The 7,348-nt window shown below is 41.8% G+C and overlaps 1 pseudogene; it reads right to left on the reverse strand.

Moving 5' to 3' along the window:
• Positions 1-244: 244 nt before the first annotated feature.
• Positions 245-4,177, reverse strand: LOC135566687 (chromobox protein homolog 2-like; annotated as a pseudogene).
• Positions 4,178-7,348: the final 3,171 nt, after the last annotated feature.

Consider the following 7,348-nt stretch of genomic DNA (forward strand, 5'->3'; position numbering starts at 1 on the left):
CTTGTTTTGTTGCATGTACAATATATCAAAAGTACATTGTTTTACTAACAGAACAAAGCAAAAGAGTTAAGAGTAAGTCTGCAGATTTCAGATGAATACATTGTAGAGAAGGGGACACTTCACATCACTGCAGTAAACCGATGTGCATTAACACTGCTCTAACTCGTCTACTTCATTCAATACCCCACTTAAGGCCTCTGCTGTCTACTTTGCAGCCCCTTTGCTAGGCAGCTCAGTGCCGGTGTTCAGTCAATAATTATGTATGTTGAAGAAGCCCACACTGGTTGGGGACTCCTTGACTGTGACAGTGACAAGGTTGGCAGTGACGTCAGTAACAAAACACATGTTCGATCAGGCTGTCAGTGGGCTTCCAGTCCTGGCCGTTCTGGACTGAGATGGACAAGTCCTGACTGTTACTTGGGTAGGGAGAATCCTGGTCAGAGTCTGAGGTGCCTCACCGGTGCTCATCTCACTCCAGGAGGACCTTGGCCTGCTTGCCACGGTCTTTGAGGCAGATCTCTCCCCGCTTGCCCAGGATGTCTCTGGCCTCTGCGGAGGGTTCTGGACAATGCTTTTTCTCAACCCTCCCTTGTGCCCTTGTTGTAGTCAGCCTCTCAGGCCTCTCTGCCGTGAAACCCACTTCACTGGACTCCTCAGCTTTGACCTTATCAACTCCAGGATGGTTCTTTCTGGGCAGTTGTCCACCAGGCGTGCAGGACTCTGTACAGGATTTTGCTCTTGACCATACTGACCAACTGTGTTTTTTCCGTGCTGGGTTGGCGGGTGCTTCGCAGGTTGACACTGGCGCGGTGCCATTGCCTGAGTACCGTTGCCCTGTGTTGATTTGTTCACACTCTGCAGGTTTAGTGCCTGAAGGCTTGCAGCTTGGTTGGCAGGGCCTCTAGGAGTGGAGAAGGGGGAAGCAGGTTTGTTATTGGGTACCTGCTGCAGTGGTGTGTTTGCCCAGGGGCATCTGGTTTCTTCTGCCCGTTGGGGAACCCAGCTGTGGCTGAAAAGCTCCTTGTGGCTGCCATTGCTGGTTGAGAGTTTGGAGTTATGCAAATTCAACACTGCTACTCCAGATTTGCTTGCAGTCGTTTTTAAGTCCAAACCTGCTCCACTGTCCACATCAGAGACTGACAATTTGAAGTCAGAAGCGTGACTTGCCTGGTTGGATCTCTGGTTGAAAGAGAAGCTGAGGTATTTGACCGGCCAGAGGCTGCAGTGTTCATGGAGTTTTTAGTAGTCCCACCCTGGGCAGGGAACATCTGCCCTGGACACTCAGAGGGCCTCTGCTGTTCAACCCCATGAAGGTGAAGCTGGCTGGGTGAAAGGGTTTCTTGATTCCACCTCGGAGGTCTGCAGGGAGTCTTTGGCAACTGTCTTTATGATCTTGCGCTGGCCCTTGTTCTGTTGAATGGCCTTCATTTCTGCAGGCAGTGCTTTCCTGCCTCGCTTCTTCCTCTGGGGCTCCGGCTTGGCCACAACAATCTGTGCTTTCTTCTGAGGACAGGGTGGAGCTCCGTGTTCTGGGACCCGGCTTTGCCTTTCTATTATTGTTATCGTCGTCGTAAACATCCGATGAGGAGGAAGAGGAAGATGATGACGAGGATGAGCCAGACGAAGATGACGATGATGAAGAACTGCTTGACTTTGACACTTCAGGCACAGTTTCCTGAAATGAGGAAGAGAGAAGTCATATTACATTATATTTATTACATTTTAGTTGAAAATACTTTTCAATATTTGTAAAGGTCTTGAGGAAAGCATACCACAACTTTTCGAGGTCTCCCCTCGGCCTTTTCCCTCTCTTGCAGATCAGAATTTCCTTTTCTTGTTCACTGTAAAAACAAAATATAGGAAACAGTCTTCAGCAGTAGTTATGGTAGAAGTAGAGCAGGAGTCAAGGATATAGACAAGCACTGTTGAGTGTTTTGGAAACCATCGGAGGAGAGGGTATTCTATCACTAAACATATACACTGTGATCCAAGACTTGTAGCCTTCTTCTTGACAGAGACATATGGACTGTGTGTTCATGAAGTATTGTCTGGTCTTGCAAAGCCCAATGCTGGGCAAAAACAAATCAGGTGTTGCAAATACAAATCCCCAGATGCTCATCTGAAAACATTAGATATGCTTTCACTTTTGGAAATTCGGTTCCTGTTTTTTGTTCCACCCGTCATTTCCTGCTGTATATGCATTTAAATCATTGTTATCCTTCTACAAATGTATATGTTTGCAAGGAAAGTATACATTTGAAATGAAATATTTTTCCTGCTTCAGTTTTAAGATTAACTGGCATTTATGACTCTTTTATTTTACAAATGCATTATTTTATCCCTTACCAATACAAAATAATGTATTTTTATATCAAATGTATTTTGAACAGAGCGACCATCAAATAAAACTTGAAGGGCTGGGGAAACCTAAACTCATATCGATGTGTTTACAGCCTGAAAACAAGGATTGTATCTGTGGACTCCACATTGGCTTGAATGGGGCACTATTAACCCCTGCTGGAGCATTTCAGAGGGCATTGTTTGGATATAGTGGATAGCTCACTCAGTGAGTTCCTGGGCAAATAGAAACTCACCTCTTGTTAAATGCAGCCAATAATCTTGGGTCAAGGATGTTCGCTTGGGGCTCCCAGCTATTGTGCCTGAAGCAAAAGGAAAATATGTCCATCAAAATACTCAAATCACTTCAAATGTCCACATTGCAGTACTTCTTGGTAAAAGTTGATGATACAAGTTAGTCAATGCACTGATTGGACCATAGTGTACCACTAATGAAATGTAGGCCTAGTGTAACCTAACCTAGTGACTAGAGGCCTACATAACCTATACCCTAGTGACTGTGTAGAGATAAGAGGCCTGGTGTAACCTAACCTAGTGACTAGAGACCTACATAACCTATACCCTAGTGACTGTGTAGAGATAAGAGGCCTGGTGTAACCTAACATAGTGATTAGAGAAAGGAGGCCTAGTGTAGAGATAGGAGGCATATGCAAGAGCTGTGAGTGGGAGGCTTAACTACATAGCAAAGGGGAAGATAAGGAGAGAAGTTTATTTAAAGCCAAGTGTGTAGGATCTGCCACCTTCACAGGAATCAGAGAATCTCAAGGGGGACAATGTTGAGTTAATGTAGAAAAGATTGCAGGTGGCATGCACATTATAATTTCCAGCCACGTCTTACTTGGTCAGTTATTTACTTGTTGTGATATAAACAAGTCGATGGCGCTGGCAGAATCCGACAGCAATGTGAGGATTTGGTTAAGAACAGGGTGTGAGTGACAGGCAGAATGCCCATTGATGATGGGATTAATAGCAACAATGAAACAGAAGGGACAAGGGAAAGGGCAACTGCTTGACAGGGGCGCTGGCAGCTGGAGGAAAAGACTGATTTACGTATACTACCGAGTCACGTTAGGCAATAAATAAACTATATCACATACATTTAAACAACTAATCAAAAATTAGGCAAGTGTACCAACTGGACACTGTAGTTTGTGGGATGTGTGAGAAACTCGGCATACGTTTCCCAACACAAAATTCTACCAACTCCTGCTTGTAATTTATTTATCAATAAAACTAGATTGATAAACCACTTGAGCTCCAGTAAGCGAATGATCAAATAAGAGTTTCTATAGCCTAGTTTGTGGCTAATTACTGATAAAATGTCAAATGAACAAACCAGCAGATATTGAATACGAGAAACCAAAACGGTCTGTTTGTTTTGCATAACTAACTAGGTTCATTTCCAAACCTTAAAACCAACAACAATAATAGTAATAATAGCAGCAGGAGGTAAGCGTAAAAACATAATTTCTCGTTTTCACGTGCAGCATGTTTTCGAGCAAATTTAGGGAATAGTATGAATCCTTTACTACAACAGTGAAGCAAAAAGCGACACGTTGTTGTTGTTTCATTGTTTGAGGCTGCACTCGCAGCTGCGCACCCTTGTACTTACTTGGATGACCATCCTCCACTTTACAAGAAACTCTAACTTCCCCTGCGAAAATAGAGAGGGAAATGTTACTAAACTGTGGGCAGAAAATATTTTTGGGATATGAAGAAAAATTATATTTTACAACATCTAACCTTTCTTAGTCGTTTGTTCAGGATGCATTCAGCGTCGAAAACCTGTTCTCCTACGGCGCTCAATTCCTCCATGTTCGCTGTTTACTTCTCTAGTATTTTTATGAAAAGAATGAAAAGAGGGCGGAAAGAAGAAAACGCATTTCCGAAGCTTGTCCTTGGCAGATACAATCCCTGTTAACATCACCTCGACGTGTGACCAATCAAATCGTTTTCACATAATGTGGTCAAATGGTCTATTATATTGACAAGATAATCGAGTGACCGCTCAAGCAATGGAACTACATGTCCTCAAAGATGGAAGGCAGGAGGGAGGAGGCCAGATCAGGTGAGAACATTCTAGCCAATGAAAGGACAGATACGTGTCTGAATAACGATATAAAATAGTTTTTTTGTTTCCGAAATGGCACGTGCGTCCACATATATCAGCGAATTTCTAACAGAACCATTATGAAACTTATAACAGATCAAATAAGCCTCATGTAACAAATTAGCAATTACATTTTTTGTTGAAAATGCCTCACTTCGTGGCCTGTTTCATGGACAGAGTTTGGGCGGAGTAAACTCTCTCCCTCGCCTCTTCCTCTCTGTTGTGGTTTATTGAGCACCACAGTGGCAGCGTCATAATACCCATAAAACCTAGCGGTCCAACAGGGAAATGGTTCCAATAATCTTTCCACCATTCATTTTTCCCATAGTGGATTTTTAGAAACACTTAAAAATAAGGGCTGTACTCCGTGTAGGCTTATCCTGGCGTGACATTTTGATAACCATATAAACCTCTCGGGCAAGGTGACTTTTATAAATATATTCGGCTCCATTTACGCTCAGATTCAAAAATGCTAATTAGCATCATGCACTACTACATGCAAACTCCTGCACGTCATCTCTAGCTGACACCTTCTCTAACAGAAGTTTAGCCAATTTATTCATTACTACATTTAGCCAACATTAGATAGTTAATCCAGAGATTCTTACCTTTACCCTGATTGATGTCCGTCCAGATCATCATGGCATTTGTAGCCAATTATCATTTCATTTTTGGGTAAAATACAGGCGAATATATTGATAAAAGTCACCTTGTCCAAGAGAGTTAGGCATGGTTATCAAAATGTCATCTAGGTAAGCCTCTACACAAAACACAGCCCTTATTTTAAGTGTTACTAAACCCCCTCATGGGAAAAAATGAATAAAATTATTAACCTATTTCCTGTTGACCCCGCTAGTTTTATGGGTATAATGACTCATACTGTGGTACTCTATTGAATATTTCCGGGAAATATGTTACTGAAAGCCTTGTATGAAAAATAAAACAGTTGCTTATTCACCCCTAACCAATATCTTTTCTATTATTTAAAATGGAAGGCCTTTAGTCAAGCCTGTTACTTTATTGTAATTGTATTACTTTTCTGGTAATGTTCACTAGCATAATGATGACCTGTAATGATAGTTTGTCATAATTTACATTATAATTTAAAAAGTTAAAATGGAGATTTATGTAATTTCCTATTCACTTAGATAATTATCTTGTCACGTGTTGTATTTTCACATGTTTTTTTAAACAATTAGTAATCACCATGTTAAATCCAGTTGATATGTCATCAAATGACAATACATATAAAATATATCCGTAAGGTCATGTCAAGAAATACAGTACTGTGCAAAAGTTTTAGGTAGGTGTAAAGAAATGCTGTAAAGTAAGAATGCTTTCAAAAGTAGACATGTTAATAGATCATATTTATCAATTAACAAAATGCAAAGTGAGTGAACAGAAGAAAAATCTAAATCAAATCCATATTTGGTGTGACCACCCTTTGCCTTCAAAACAGCATCAATTCTTCTAGGTACACTTGCACAAAGTCAGGGATTTTGTAGACATATAGTCAGGTGTATGATTAAACAATTATACCAAACAGGTGCTAATGATCATCAATTCAATATGTAGGTTGAAACACAATCATTAACTGAAACAGAAACAGCTGTGTAGGAGGAATACAACTCTGGGAGGAACAGCCATGTTCACCTAACCAGGTGAGGTTGCTGAAGACAGTTTACTGTTAAAAGTCATACACCATGGCAAGACTGAGCACAGCAACAAGACACAAGGTATTTATACTACATCAGTAAGGTCTCTCCCAGGCAGACAGGGGTTTCCAGATGTGCTGTCCAAGCTCTTTTGAAGAACACAAAGAAACGGGCAACGTTGAGGACTGTAGATGCAGTGGTTGGCCAAGGAAACTTACTGCAGCAGATGAAAGACACATCATGCTTACTTCCCTTCACAATCGGAAGATGTCCAGCAGTGCCATCAGCTCAGAATTGGCAGAAAAGTGGGACCCTAGTGCACCCACCTACTGTCTGGTCAGAAGTGGCCTTCATGGAAGACTAGCAGCCAAAAAGCCATTCCTCCGATGTGGAAACAAGGCCAAGTGACTCAACTATGCACGAAAACACAGGAACTGGGGTGCAGAAAAATGGCAGCAGGTGCTCTGGACAAAATGTGAAATATTTGTCTGTAGCAGAAGGCAGTTTGTTTGCTGAAGGGCTGGAGAGTGGTACACAAACGAGTGTCTGCAGGCAACAGTGAAGGATGGTGGAGATTTCTTGCAAGTTTGGAGCTTCATTTCTGCAAATGGAGTTGGGGATTTGGTGTCCTCAATGCTGAGAAGTACAGGCAGATACTTATCCATCATGCAATAGCATCAGGGAGGCATCTGATTGTCCCCAAATCTATTCTGCAGCATGACAACGACCCCAAACACACAGTTCTTAACGGCTTTCGCTATCTTCAGCGTGAAGGAGTTCTGGAAGTGACGGTATGGCCCCCACACAGCCCTGATCTCAACATCGAGTCTCTCTGGGATTACATGAAGAGCGAGGAGCACCTGAGGCTGCCTAAATCCACAGAACTGTGGTTAGTTCTCCAAGACGTTTGGGCCAACCTACCTGCCAAGTTCCTTTAAACTGTCTGCATGTGTACCTAGAATAATTGATGCTGTTTTGAAGGGAAAGGGTGGTCACACCAAATATTCATTTGATGTAGATTTTTTTGTTAATTGATAAATATAAATTAACATTTCTATTTTTGAAAGCATTCTTACTTTACAGCATTTTCACACCTGCCTAAAACTTTGGCACAGTGTTAATGTACAGGATATTTTCCCTAAACAAAGGACCTATTCAGACTCTTGGAAAGGTATTTCCATTCCTTTATTTATACAGAAACTTATAGGTCCACTCACTCACTGCA

This window comes from Oncorhynchus nerka, unplaced genomic scaffold (assembly GCF_034236695.1).
Source record: "Oncorhynchus nerka isolate Pitt River unplaced genomic scaffold, Oner_Uvic_2.0 unplaced_scaffold_3753, whole genome shotgun sequence".
Classification (NCBI taxonomy): domain Eukaryota; kingdom Metazoa; phylum Chordata; class Actinopteri; order Salmoniformes; family Salmonidae; genus Oncorhynchus; species Oncorhynchus nerka.